This window comes from Schistocerca cancellata, chromosome 1 (assembly GCF_023864275.1).
Source record: "Schistocerca cancellata isolate TAMUIC-IGC-003103 chromosome 1, iqSchCanc2.1, whole genome shotgun sequence".
Classification (NCBI taxonomy): Eukaryota; Metazoa; Arthropoda; class Insecta; order Orthoptera; family Acrididae; genus Schistocerca; species Schistocerca cancellata.
This window is the reverse complement of record NC_064626.1, coordinates 915,809,299-915,824,233: the sequence shown is the minus strand read 5'-3', so window position 1 is coordinate 915,824,233 and position 14,935 is coordinate 915,809,299.

Genomic DNA, 14,935 nt, shown 5'->3' with positions numbered 1-14,935 from the left:
TTAACGAAGGTTCTCCATCAGAGTAATATCGCTACATCTCCAGTGCTGAAGATTATTAACGTTCCGAATTCATGTCAAAAAAAAAGTATTTCATAGTCTGAGCGTGACCGCCGAGAAAGCATTCGCTCTTAATTTTTTGTTAGATATATCATATGTATACTTAATAAAGCACCATATTTTTATTAGTGGTTCATAGACCCGATCAGCATTATGACTTCTGAGCACCTCCTCTTGCTTCTGTTCCGGCATGAGTGCATAGAAACCAGCATAAACTGTGCATGTTTACTCGCTGAAAACTAGAAATAGCCCGCACAACAACTGATGCATCAAAACCAAATTGTTTGTTTAAGAAAACTTTTAAATCATTGAAAGAAAAAAACTTTATATCCCCACTGATATAATACTTGCGGAATTTACCTATTTGCAAAGAGTAAGGTGGCGCAGCGGCTAGCTCACTGGACTCTTATTCAAGAGGACGTGAATTCCAACCCGCGAACAGCTATCTGGATTAATGTTTCCCGTCGAATGATTACTTTCCTTTCAAAAGTAAACGGCCGATTTCCTACCCTATCCTTCCTCCAATCCGAAATTGTGCTACTTCTCTATCGACTTACGTTAAACACTAATCTTCTTTCCTTCCTTAACTATTTGTTGACTTCTCAAACAGCTATTTGTGACACAGATACAGGATACCAGGAATTATTTACTTTATTTATTTGCTATTTTCTTTTAGACTGTTATCCATATAAAAGAACAGACCGAATGTTGACCATGAACTGGCATCAACACAGCACATAATATTTTAACAGAATTTCAGATGTGTTAGTAATAACTAAGCATTTTGCTATTTAAGGTATGATTGGACCTACATAAAATAACTACATTAAAATAGCCGGCCAGAGTGGCTGTGCGGTTCTAGGCGCTACAGTCTGGAACCGAGCGACCGCTACCGTCGCAGGTTCGAATCCTGCCTCGGGCATGGATGTGTGTGATGTCCTTAGGTTAGTTAGGTTTAATTAGTTCTAAGTTCTAGGCGATTGATGACCTCAGAAGTTAAGTCGCATAGTGCTCAGAGCCATTTGAACATTAAAACAAATAATAATAATAATAACTAAAAATATTCTTCATACTACCATTTGGCGATCTGGCGCACAGATACACGTTCATCCGGAATCCAGGAGGCACACACCGTTGGTCTATTTCACTATGCGGCGTTGGTAGGTCACAAATTTTGTAATTTGTAATTCTGGACTACACTGCTACAACGCTATGTTACACAGCATTACACTACACAATACTACATTACACTAACATTTTGGTATTAGAACCAAGCTGGATCTCTCATTTGTCTGGAAGGTTATCCCCCGGCGCCCTGATATGCAACTCAGGATTCACAGGGGCTGTGTTGTTGTGCCAGCCAAGGTGTAGGGAGTGGACCATGCAGGCTTGCAGTTCATAAGCCGATACCTTAGCTGTGAGCGGGTCCAAAATGGTTCAAATGGCTCTAAGCACTATGGGACTTAACATCTGTCATCAGTCCCTTAGACTTAGAACTACTTAAACCTAACTAACCTAGGACATCACACACATCCACGCCCGAGGCAGGATTCGAACCTGCGACCGTAGCAGCCGCGTTGTTCCGGACTGAAGCGCCTAGAACCGCTCGGCCACTGCGGCCGGCTCAACGGGTCCAGCTTATGCCACAGTTCCTCGTTCCTCATTACATTATAGACTGTTGCATATCCAAATGCGGTCCTATCCTGGTGTGTAACGTCTTATCTAACGGCACACTCCCAGATGACGTGAACCATGGTACTGATTGCTCCACATTCACAAATGTACGTGTTGCGCTGTTGTATTTTTTGTAAGGAGCTGGGGTATGGACCACGTCCTCACTGGTAGTGTATAGCTCCCTTGGTAAGAAATAAATATATCATTCTTGTTCTTTCTTTTATGTTAGGAAACTGCTTTGGTCATCGGTCCCTCAGCTTACACACTACTTAAACTAACTTACGTTATGGACGACACACACACCAATGCCCGAGTGAGGACTCGAACCTCCGACGGGGGGAGCCGCGAGGACCGTGACAAGGCGCCTGGGCCGAGGGGCTACCCCGCGTGGCTCGGAAGGAACTGGTAGGTTTCCCTCTCCGTTTCTGCGGAGACTCCTTACCATTCTCTATCAATGCATGCTTTTATTTTCATATTCGATACGTCCCTTGTCCCCAGTATTTCCTTTACCTTATCATATTCGTCATTTTTGAGCCAGTGTTCTGCACCTCCCTTTCTTACCACTATGTCTAGCGGTAGCAAGCGTAGTATCACCAGTAGCGCCTCAGTCGTTGTTGTTCAACACGCGCCTCTCAGGCCCAGGAGTACGGTACACTGTTGTCGTGCTCGCCGTAGAGCCTACGCTGTGCTCAACTTTCTGGCTTTATGAGCCCGAACATTCGACCCGAAGCCCACAACAGCGAGTAAGATTGCGTTGTGGTTCGTTCTTGTTGCACTCAGTGGCAGCTGAAAACTTCTTTGGCCAGTCGTTGCTATTGTATTCAGGAATTTAATGCCTCTCTGGCAGACTATTTCTGCATGTAAATGCAAGTTTTTCTTTTCGCCTATGTTAATTCCAAAGTAACTAGATTTGTATTGTATTGTATGTTAACCGGGGGTCTAGAAACGACGGAGAGGTTTCGTCCCCGCCGCAGCTGCAGTGGTCCACAACATTATGACGACTACCGCAGTCCACTTCACCCCTCCGCCGCCCCACATCGAACCACTCTTTCAGGGTTATTGTGCGGTTCGGCCACCGGTGGCCGGTCCCCCACCCCCCACCCCACCTCCCCCAGGGATCGTCGCACACCAGACGAGTGTAGCCCCTATGTTTGCGCGCTAAAGTAATGGTGGTGTACGCGTACGTGGAGAACTTGCTTGCGCAGCAATCGCCGACATAGTGTAGCTGAGGCGGAATAAGGGGAACCAGCCCGCATTCGCCGAGGTAGATGGAAAACCGCCTAAAAACCATCCACAGGCTGGCCGGCTCCCCGGACCTCGACACAAACTCCACCGGGCGGATCCGTGCCGGGACCAGGCGCTCCTGCCTCGTGATGACTGGGTGTTGTGTGCTGTCCTTAGGTTAGTTAGGTTTAAGTAGTTCTAAGTTCTAGGGGACTGATGACCATAGCTGTTAAGTCCCATAGTGCTCAGAGCCATTTGAACCATTTTTGAACCAGGCGCTCCTTCCCTGTCCGGAAAGCCGTGCGTTAGACCGCACGGTTAACCGGACGAGCTAACGTAACTAGATACTTATTTTCTTTTCACAGGTTGGTCGTTTATTCTGATTGTGGGATTTCTCGTTCTTGATAATATTCCTTTTAGTAACATACAGACTGTTTTGTGGGCTGCTATCATTAGTTTGTTTTACATGTACTTGTTGCTTAATCTTTCGAGATCTACCCTATTGTTTGCCTCTAATTTAGGCCTTGTATTAGCAGATACTATAATAGGCAGATCGTCTGCGTAGGCGATGCAGCCTGTAGTATTTGTTATACCCCGAAGCTGGTTCAGTAACGGCTCTATGCCAACACCCCAGAACTCTGGACCACAAACAGAGGCTTTGTGGTGTCTTTCACAATTTTCTTTCCAGAACATCCAGATTGCATCTGCCTCTGTGTGCAATAATCTCGTAGACTGTTATAGAGATACCTTGGACAGCCTGTCTGTTTTAGTCTTTCGTACAGGGCAAGCCACCACAAATCATCAAACGCCCCAGTAATATAGTTATTATGCTTGTAGTATACTTGTCGTCTGATGTGTTCAGAATATTCATTCTCGGTTGATTTCCCTTTCCTGAAACCGTACTCCATGGAGGTAATGCTTATTAGCTGTCTGTGGTCCATCAGGCGGCGGCACAGAAGTTTTTGTTGTACTTTAGCCAAGCAATCGGCCTGTAAGATTTCGGTTCTATTGTATCTTTGTCTAACCCTTTTTTTAGTACAATGATATTTCCCGATTCTGAGCACCCGACCCTACAACAGATCTTCGTTTAATATCTCTGTTACGAATATTTATGGCACAATTTGGTTCACTAGTTGATGCAAAACATCTGCCAGTATTATATCAGGTCCTGGTGCTTTCTTCTTCTTTACCTTCATTATTGCCAGTCTCACTAATAATACAGTGGGTAATCTAACTTTAGTTGTTGCAAGTTTGTATAGAAAATCCCAAACATCTGTTGCCATCTGATCGTTAATGCACGTCTCCCATTTTTCTACTCTTGTTTCCTGTAGTAGTTCTTTATATTGCTGTTTGTCAGTTCAATAGAAAATCAGCCTTCTTTGTCGTTCTGTTTCCCCTAAAGATCTTGAGTAGTATATCCTCGCCGTCCTTACTCTACGTCTTAAGGACTTTAGGGAAGGACTCCGGGGAATTTTAAACTCTTTTGACTTCCGAACAAATGGGATCGCCTTGTGTCATTTGCAGCGTTCGCGCCAGTTCGTCCGATATGGCGTCAATATCAAAACCGCTTCCTTGCATTTTTATATCTTGAATTTTGCATTTAAAAGTTCCCAGTCCGCCCGGCTTAGATTGCGTAGTCCCTCTGGATGGATGTTAGTGTCTAATTCATTATACGCGTTTGTAATTGTGAGGTATAAGAGATTGTGGTCACTTCTTGTAAATCCATGAGAGACCTTTCAGTTGCCAATATGGTCACTGACTTTCGAGATTGCGAGGGTCATATCTACATTTGTTGCCGGCGCCTGCGCGATTTTGGCAAGTAAGTGAGCTGAGGGCCTATTCGTGACATGAAAGTCAAGATTTGTACAATGTCCTGAAAGGAAAGTCCTCGTTTGTCCGCTACTCTGCTCTGCCACAATTTTGTTTTCGCGTCTGCATGCATTACGAAAATGTGTCTGTCGTGTCGACCCAGGAGTGCGGTGTTTTCAAGTTTTTTTCTCATGGTTGTATTTCCCGACTGCATTGAAAATATTGATTAGTCATGTAAAATTTTGCCACATTTCCGACATTATTTTTGTTTTCATCGCGTGTTCGTCACTGAGTTGAAGTATCTATGTCATTGTTACGTCTTTGTCTGGCACCACAATTGCAGCCACTGGATGTCGACGTGATATAATGATCTGTGCTGTGGCTGGCACGTGGGATAATGCCCCGTTTCTGGTATGTGATCCTGTATACATAGTGTGTAGTTACAACTCCTCTAGCACTTTCCCGAACTCTTGCATCACCATAGCACTGCGCATCTCATTCATCTGGCCGGATTTAATCATTTTTCTCTGTTCCATTGCCGTTGGGGTGTGATTTGAATGTAACTGAATGTTACGGGAACCTAGTGAGCCCTTAGCTATGTGGCCTTTTAACCAGTAATCGTACACAATTATGCCATGTGTCATCACTAATTGTCGTAAAGACGCTCAATATCAAATGTCTTCTGTCTCTTCTGCAGTTCCTTCGTTTTCGTAGGCAAATTTTTGACACTGAGCTGAATGTGATCATCTTCCTCCATCACAGGAAACGTTATGGTATAGACTTTTTGATGACAGTGGCTCAGCAGGTGTCTTATTGTTATAGTTAACGTAAGTATATCCTCTTGTCTAGCCAGTCCCATAGCATTTTCACATATTTCGCAAAAAGTCCGCGGATCCGGCCAGAAACTTCTTCCATTTTTCATGTCATGTCCATCACTGTTTGTATCTTTTTTGTAATTTTAGTTGCCATTGGTAGGTTTTATGATATGTGTATTTTCATAATCTTCCTCTATTAGCTGTTGCGGGCTATCACACTACGTTTTGCGTGATTCGATTTATTGCACTTCAAACATTTTCTGTATTTGACAGTATGTTCTTCTTTAAGTCTTCCTTCTGTAGAGGTAGGCATGCTGTCCGTTCCTTGTTTTGCTTTCTTCTTAGCCATTCCCGGAAAATCCACTCCTTCTCTCGATCATTCTTACTGTTGGCCTTTTTGTTGTACATCTCGTTACCGCCCTTCTCTGTATCGCCAGTCGTGTTTTCTATCTGTATCGCTATCTCTCTTCTCGTTCTACCTTTCGCAGAAAATTTTGGCTCTCTCTGAATATCGATTACTTTTCGATGGGGGTTTCCGTTTCTTACAAAGATGACAGGTAATTTTATAATCCGTTTGATCAGTGATCTCTCCTTAAGAAGTTTATTTTGAACATTCCATGTAATATGCTGGTACCTCCTGTTCCTGTACATTTCTCATGAATAATCATTTGCGGCCTCTTGCCGATACAGATACTCGTATGTCTTCCTCTAAGTGTGATGCAAGTTTCCCGAAAATTTGGTCGTACCTTTTGGTTACATCCTCTATATCCAGAATGAGTAAAACACAGGGTCATAACATGTAAGCTCTCACGGCCGGCTTCTTCATTAATTAAAACTTCCGGGCTGAATTGCCGTGCTTCTCCTTCCTGACGTTTCGTTGCCTACTGCGGGCAACATCTTCTGAGGTGAGTCGGCGACTGGCTGTTAGGCGCTTGAGGTCCCGCTTATATAGAGCGCTTAGATGGCGCCACCACTCATCACGTGCTTTCGACTTTAAAACTATCTGTGGCTAGTGTCATCTCTCTCGATTATAGGCAATCGATAGTCACTTCGTTGGTACAGAGTCGACCGCCACATCTCGTCTAGTTTTAATCCTTCTTCTTTTTTATTAAAATTATTTTCGTGCTTGTAGATTTCTATAGCTTCTCTATGCAGGCGGGTATAATAATGTGAGGTCCTAGCTATCACGTTTGTCTCACTAAATTTTATTTCGTGATCACCGTCTTTGAAAACGTGTTCCGCTACAGCTGATTTGTCAATTTGTCCCAATCTACAGTTCCTTTTGTGTTCTGTTAGTCGGGTATTAACACTCCTTTTAGTTGTTCCAATATACACCATGTCACAGCCACACGGAATTTTATACCCACCTGGGGTAGCTAAGGGGTGTCGTACGTCTTTCACCGATCTTAAACTTTCACTAATTTTCTTGGTAGGTAGAAAGATTGTCTCCACTTTAAACTTGGCCAAAACTTTCCCAATACGGTCCGTGATGTTAAGAATAAATGTAAGAAAAACTTTTCCAGCCGACGGTTGTTGTTGTCGTGTATTTTCGGATACTTTTCTTCTAGGGTGGAGTGCTCGGTCTATTTCGTTGTCAGTGTACCCATTTCTCTCGAAAGCCGTCCGCAAATGGCTTAATTCATCTTGCAAATAAATTGGCTCACAGATGTTATTACCCCTGTCCACTAAAGTTTTTATGACTCCTCTCGGCGTGGTTTATACTGGAACAACTAAAAGGAGTGTTAATACCCGACTAACGGAACACAAAAGGAACTGTAGATTGGGACAAATTGACAAATCAGCTGTAGCGGGACACGTTTTCAAAGACGGTGATCACGAAATAAAATTTAGCGAGACAAACGTGATAGCTAGGACCTTACATTAAAACTAGACAAGATATGGCGGTCGACTCTTTACCAACGAAATGACTATCGATTATCTATAATCGAGAGCGATGGCACTAGCCAGTGATAGTTTTAAAGACGAAAGCACGTGATGAGTGGTGGCGCCATCTAAGCGCTCTATATAAGCGAGACCTCCAGTGCCTAGCAGCCAGTCGCCGACTCACCTCAGAAGATGTTGCCCGCAGTAGGCAACGAAACGTCAGGAAGGAGAAACAGTTTTATATATGGACCATGGCAATTCAGCCCACACTCCCGTGTGGAGTTTGCTGGTCTCCCATCGGGCGCCTCCCCAGGTGGTGGATAGGGGAATGCTCACCAGATATGGTGGGTACCGGGGAAATAAAATACCTGGGGTGGACCAAAACTAGCAACTGCTGCCTTGTAGTATGATATTGGCTTATCAGAGGCTAAAGGAAGAAAACCTTGAGTAAAAATTACCTGGTCCTCCGGGTTGGGGGTTGTGCAGTGGGCCAGCTCCTCACTCACACAAAAACATAAAAATGCTAAAAAACCTAATAATATGCCTCGGAAAAATTGGAACTTTGGACGACAAACTGGCAATGAGAAACGAAAAATTATGTTTGGATGCTGGAATGTGCAAGGTATTTCCACTAAAATAAATTTATTCCCTGCAGAACTTGACATGTTCAACATGGATGTTGTCGTACTCTCTGAAACAAAGAAGAAAGGCCAAGGAGAAGAAGAACTGGGTAATTATGTATATATCTGGAGTGGGGTATCAAAAGCAGTAAGAGCCAAAGCAGGAGTCTCCATTATGACAAAGAAAACATGGAGAGAAAGAATCACAAATTGGACATTCATCAATCAACGTATTATAACTGTTGAAATGACATTATTTGCTAGGGAAGTTGTGATTATTGGTGTATATGCACCCACGAACGACACAAAAGATAAGGAGAAAAGATACATTTTGGGACACCCTCAGGGAGACTATTGAAAAAATCCCAAGAAGAAAGGAACTGATTATCATGGGAGATCTGAATGGAAGGGTAGGAATTAGAGAATCTTGTAGAATAGTAGGAAAACATGGAGAGGACGAATATAATGACAATGGGTAACGATTGATTGCAATTTGTGAACAATTTGATCTAAAAATTACCAACACATTTTTCAAACTTAAGGACATTCATAAATATACTTGGCAACAGAACACCAAAGAACTTCGTTCTATAATAGATTATATTATCATTAGGCAAACAAGTAGTTTCAAGGCAGTAGACGTCAGATCTTATAGAGGAGCCCAGTGTGGATCAGACCACTATCTAGTTAAAATGAAGTCTTTCTGGCCATGGAAGAATGCAAGGAGTGATACAAGTAACATAAATAGAACGAACCAGACTGAGAAAGATGAAAATTTAACTTTTAATATTGACAGCCTACAAGACGAAAGTATCAGAACACTCTTTGCGGCCAGGATGGAAAGGAAACTGGTTGAATCATTTGAAGGAAGTACAGAGGAAATATATGACTATATAAAAGCTAATGTGAAAATCATAGCAACAGAGGTGTTGGGTAAAAAAGATAGCAACCACAACCGTGCAGCAGAGTGGTGGTCAGAGGCACTAGAGGTCCTCGTTAGAGAAAAACGAAATTCGTTCCTTCAGTGGTTGAATGATAAATCAGAAGAAACAAGGTCAATATACAAGGAAAAGAAGAAGGAAGTGATGAAAAAAATAAGGATGGCAAAAAATGAAGCATGGGAAAGAACATGTGCCAAGGTGAATAGCAAATTAGGATTTGGGAGAGCAAAAGAAGCATGGTCAGTATTGAAAGGGCTTCGACAGGATACAAAAAGCAAAACTAATCTCCAACTGATAAGACAAAAGGAATGAAAAGAGTATTTCCAAAAATTATTAAATGAGGACAGAGAAGGAACAGGGGAAGATAAAGGACATGAAGATGATGAGATCCAGATTTTAGAAAGTGAAGTACTTCAGGCGGTGAGAACAGGAAAGAATGGTAAATCACCGGGACCAGGCAATATCAATCTGGAGTGTCTGAAATATGGTGGTGACAAAATTGTGAAACTGATAACACAGCTCCTCAACAAAATGATACATGGAGATTCAATACCCAACGAGATGAAGCTAGGTTACATTAATACAATATTTAAGAAATGGGATCGCAAAATTTGTTTAAACTATCGAGGAATTTGTGTTACAAACACAAAAATGAGAATTTTTGCGAAAGTAATTAAAAACAAACTGGAAAAAAATTTTATAACTCAAGAAGAACAATGTGGATTCACGGCTGGGAGATCATGTGTAAACCATATTTTCACATTACGACAAATTTTGGAGAAACATAGGGAAAAATCAAAAAGTATAGGATTAATTTTCATAGATCTAGAAAAAGCGTATGATACTGTTCCAAGAAAATTACTTTGGAGAGCACTACATATGGCAAACATAAACCCTTCCTTGATTAAAATAATACAACAGATGTATAAAGATAACATTTGCCAAGTGAAAGTTGGTAATAAACTTTCACAGAAATTTAGAACAAGGAAAGGCCTTTTACAGGACTGTCCCATGTCACCATCATTATTTAAAATCTATATAAATATTAGCCTTAGGACATGGTCTCGTAAATGTAATAGTATGGGATTAGAAATAAGAGATGGAGTTTACCTGCATCATTTATTATTTGCTGATGATCAAGTAGTCGTAGCACAAGATGGGGAAGATGTTAACTATATGTGCAATCAACTAGCAGTAGCATACAAAACTTGGGGTTTGAAGATTAATTACCAAAAAACAAAATACTTGACTAATTCAGATGAGGTATACAATGAAGGAAAGAAAATCAAAAAGATAAACACTTTCTGTTATTTGGGATCAATTTTAGAAATCGAGGGAAAATCAGAGTCAGAAATCAATAAAAGAATTAGTAGCAGACGGAGGATCATTGGAATGCTTAACTCAGTCTTATGGAGCACGAATCTAATGAGCAGAACTAAAAAATTAATATACAAATCCATATTAGAGAGTGTGGTTCTGTATGGACAATTAACATGAAGCACATTAAAAAATTACAAGCTCTAGACATGGACTTTTGGAGAAGATCGGCAAGAATCTCCAGGAAAGAAAAGATAAGGAACACCGAAGTAATAAGGAGAATGGAAATAAAAGAAAGAATATATGACGTAATGGATAGGAAGAAATTACAGTGGTACGGGCATGTACGACGAATGGAGGAAGCCAGAATACCAAAATTGATACTGGAGTGGGAACCGGAAGGGAGAAGAAGAAGAGGACGACCTGTGACCACCTGGCTCCAAAATGTACAGCACATAATGAGGAGAATGGGCGCAGAGGAAGAGGACACGCAAGATCGAAACACCTGGAGAAATACTTTGAGAGTATAGTTTAAGAATGTTTATTGTTTGTATTGTAATTTCCAAGTAAATTATTATGTTGGAGATACGCCTCTGTAATGAGGAAAAGCTCAAAATAATAAATAATAAGTTTTAATTAATGAAAATACAGGGTGTCCCAGAAATGTTGCGACAAAGTTTGAAGAGTTGTAGAGGGTGCCTTGAGGAACAAATCGAGGATATAAACCCCTGTCCATACACGTCATCCGGTCGCCCTACAGAACGTTGAAGTCATAGGCGCCGGCGCCTGGTACGAGGCCACGCTGACGGACCGTGGGCGGAAAAAAATTGGATATTTCAAAGAGTTCCAGGAAAAAAATAATCTTTGGATGGAAACCCGTGTCCTGAACCGTTATCGCATTTGTAGAAGACGAGGCGTTTCTGAGCAGCAGTTAGATCCATCCTCTCCACTGGGATTGTCAGCCGCTGTCTCTGAAAAACAAACAACATTGTGAGCCGTGAAGCCTATGGTCCATCAGCATACGTAGTCACGATTTCTGCCGAAGGGGTAGCCTAGTGGCAGGCTCCAGCGCCTATAACTTCGACGCCCTCTACCGTCGTTGAATGATGTTTCCGGACAGGTATTCCTATCATCGATTTATTTCTGAAGACATCCTCTACGGCCCCTCGAAATTTGTAGCAACACTTCTGGAAGACCCTCTATATCGGAGATTGATTTACGCTACATTATAGAGGGACAACATCGTGAATTTTCTGATATACGCAACTGATTTTAAACGTTTATAGCTGCAGAACCATGACACCGACTTGTCTTTAAATCTACACATGTATTTTCCTGTGTCATTGGAAGGAAGCTTCGTAAATGACTTTAACGACGTAATATGTCAAACTGATCAAATAGTAACAAGATAACAATGTCGCAAACCATTTTCCAGCCATCAGGCGAGGAGTTCGCACAAAGTTACTCAGTTACGCTTCGCGCATGTTCCAATTCGTTTGAAGACCATTAGGCTCTGCTTTAGTCTCTTCCCAGTCAGACAACTTCCTCGTCAGTTTGTTTCGACTTTCAGAATGTTGCAAGAGTTTCTGCTTCTGGCAAAAGTTAGAGCAGCAGTACGGCTGTACACTGATAGGTATCCAGGTATGACATTTCAAACATTATAAAAAAAATTCAAAAACTGGAAATGGGAAGAACGAAATAATCAACAAACAGAAACAGCAGCTGATGAGAGAAATATAACTGACGTTTTACACTGCCCACTAACATTAGTGTGGCCACGTGCCAAAGGTCTGAATAACCACCTTTTGCGCCTGAGACATGCAAGGAGAGAATCAATGAGGTTCTGGGATGTGGCCACAAGGATGTGGAGGCGTGCAGACTCCAGTGCAATGGTGAGCTGCAATAGGTTTCACAGCTGAGGATCCATGTCATAAACAGCCCGGTGGAGGTCATCCCACAGATTCTCGATTGTGCTTTAATCCATCGGGGCCAGGTTGGTGGTCTGGGTAGTACATTAAACCCATCGTGGTACTCATCGAACCACGCGCATATATTGCGAACTGTGAGAGGTATTACATTGTCCTGCTGGTACATACAATCGTGCCGAGGAAAAACAAACTGCATGCAGGGATGGATACCATTCCCAAAAACAGATGCTTACTTGTCATGATCCACTGTGCACTCCAGAATGACGAGATCACCCACTCAGGGAATGTCACGAAAACATTCCCCAGACCATAACACTCCAGTCTGGTTGCAAGGTATTTGCTTCCAGACGTGTCACGCCATACATGGCAACGGACACCTGTCCGGTGGAGCATAAAACGTGATTCATCTGAAATGGACACCTGTCACCAATTGGTGGACGACCAGTTACGGTATTCGCGTGCAAATTCCAGCCTCCGTCGTCAATGACGTGCAACGGTGTATGAACCAGGTGCCTGCTGCAGAGCCTCATACGCAACAACGTTCGCTCGACGGTCGTTGAGGAGACACTGTTGGTAGCTCCTCGGTTCTTCTGGGTGCTCAGCCGTCCAACAGCAGTCGCTCACCCCTGTTTTGGCCTGAGGTGCACCACAGTTCCCTCGGCACCAGTTTTGGATAGCGCCATTTTTCCATACACGGTATACTTCCACCACGGCGGCAGGCGACTAGTTTACAAACTTAGCTGTTTCAGAAATGCTTTCACCCTTGGCCCGAAAGCCAATTTTCATATCCTTTTGGACATAAAATAAATAGTTCCGTTTCCGTATTACGACAAAGACTGCAATGTTCTCTGCATCCACCCAACACGCGTTATATACTCTCCATGGCTAACTCTGCCAACTGCCGTCTGTCACTGGTGATTGCATGTCGACGTCGTCGAACATAGGCGGTGGTCACATTGATATGACTGGGCCGTGCAATAGTGATAACACACAATCCGCATGTCACAGCAAGGCAGTTTCAATCTGCAAGTGGTATTAGTCGCTGGAGTGTTCTGCTAGCCACATATGCTTCGTCACGGAAATCACTTTCAGAATCTGTTACGGTCCTCCAAATGATATCTACGAAAAATGCAAAGTAATTTTGTTTTTACTAACAAGATTTTCTTTGTGGATGACGCATCGTCTAATAACCATGGCCAATCAATCTTCGCAATACGAATTATTGGTCAGTCGAATATCGAGGCTGGGAGAGGGACGTGGATAAACAACGATCTTGGTGTGCCATCATCTGCTGCGGGCTTTTCCACTGGACATTAGGCAGTCCATGTGGCACCAATAAGACTTATGTGCCGCACATTCCACACAGACGATTGCAGATCTTATTTACTAACCATTTGGAGACTGTTTGATCGGTTGTTCAGAAAACACAAAATGGCCTGCACGCTCCACCGACGTAACAGCTCCGGACTTCTGTGTGTGGGGAAAATTTGAAACAGGAGGTCTACAGAGAAATACCGACGGCTCCCGAAGACATTAAATGCCGTATAATAGTTGCGTGTGTTGCAATAAATCCCGGTGAAATTCAACGTGCAACATGATTTGTTCGGAATCACTTTGTAGCGCATACTAGTCCTCACATTCTGACCACTTGATATGACTGTCAGTATAATAAACACACGAATCATACCTGAATTAGCTGTTCGCTTAGTTATGGTACAGTAGGCAGAAGTTAGTGGGATCTCTTCCACTGACGATGGAACAGTGGTTTGCAGCGATGTTATCTTGAGATGATTCGATCAAGTTCCACATGTCGATGTGTCGCTGAAGTCGTCTTCGAAGGTTCTTTTCAGTGCCCCATGATAATGCATATAGATTCGTGTTGTGACATGCCATTTATATCTTATTACCACTTGATCGTCACGTATAATTGATCTCCTGTGAGTATGTTTGAATATTTTAAATACGAATGAAATTTATAAATGATCGATCAGTCACTGTTCGACGTTCTAGGGACCACAGTGTCATAAAATATCTTAAGTAGTGTAGCACAGACTCACAAGTCATTTGAAGTCAAGTCTGTGGCGCAAGCCCGTGACAAGGCTATTGGCCTGAGTGCAGGCAGAGGGCAGCCTTTCTTCGCCACAGCACTAGAGGGGAGAGGGTAACTAGCTGTCACTCTGGCCGCCTTTCACTCTTGGAAATGATCACCGATACTCATTTGACAGCAAGCTGAGTAGACTTGTGGCTGTCCTGAAAACTCGGAAGAGGGAAAATTCCCGCTCCTATTCGAGACTGAACTCGCACCTTGCAGGGCCGGAGCATTGTGCTTTATCTGCTAGATCACAACGGCCACATAGGGATCGTTTATTTGACAAAAACCCACTTATTGCACAGTTCAGTCACATTACTGTGATCAACTGTCAAAAGCCTGACAACCAATTTTAGCAGCACGGACCAGTGAGACATGCTGAAAGTAAGTCAGTGAGGTTCTGAAAGGTATCGATAAGGATGCAATCATGCTGACTCCAGCGCCGTGGCCATCTGCACTAGATTTCTCGGTTGAGGGTCCATGATCCATGGTGCGAGCAGCCCGATCGATGTGGTCCCACAGATTCTCCGATGGGTTTGATTAGAGGTAGTTTGGTGGCCAGGAGAGTATGGTAAAC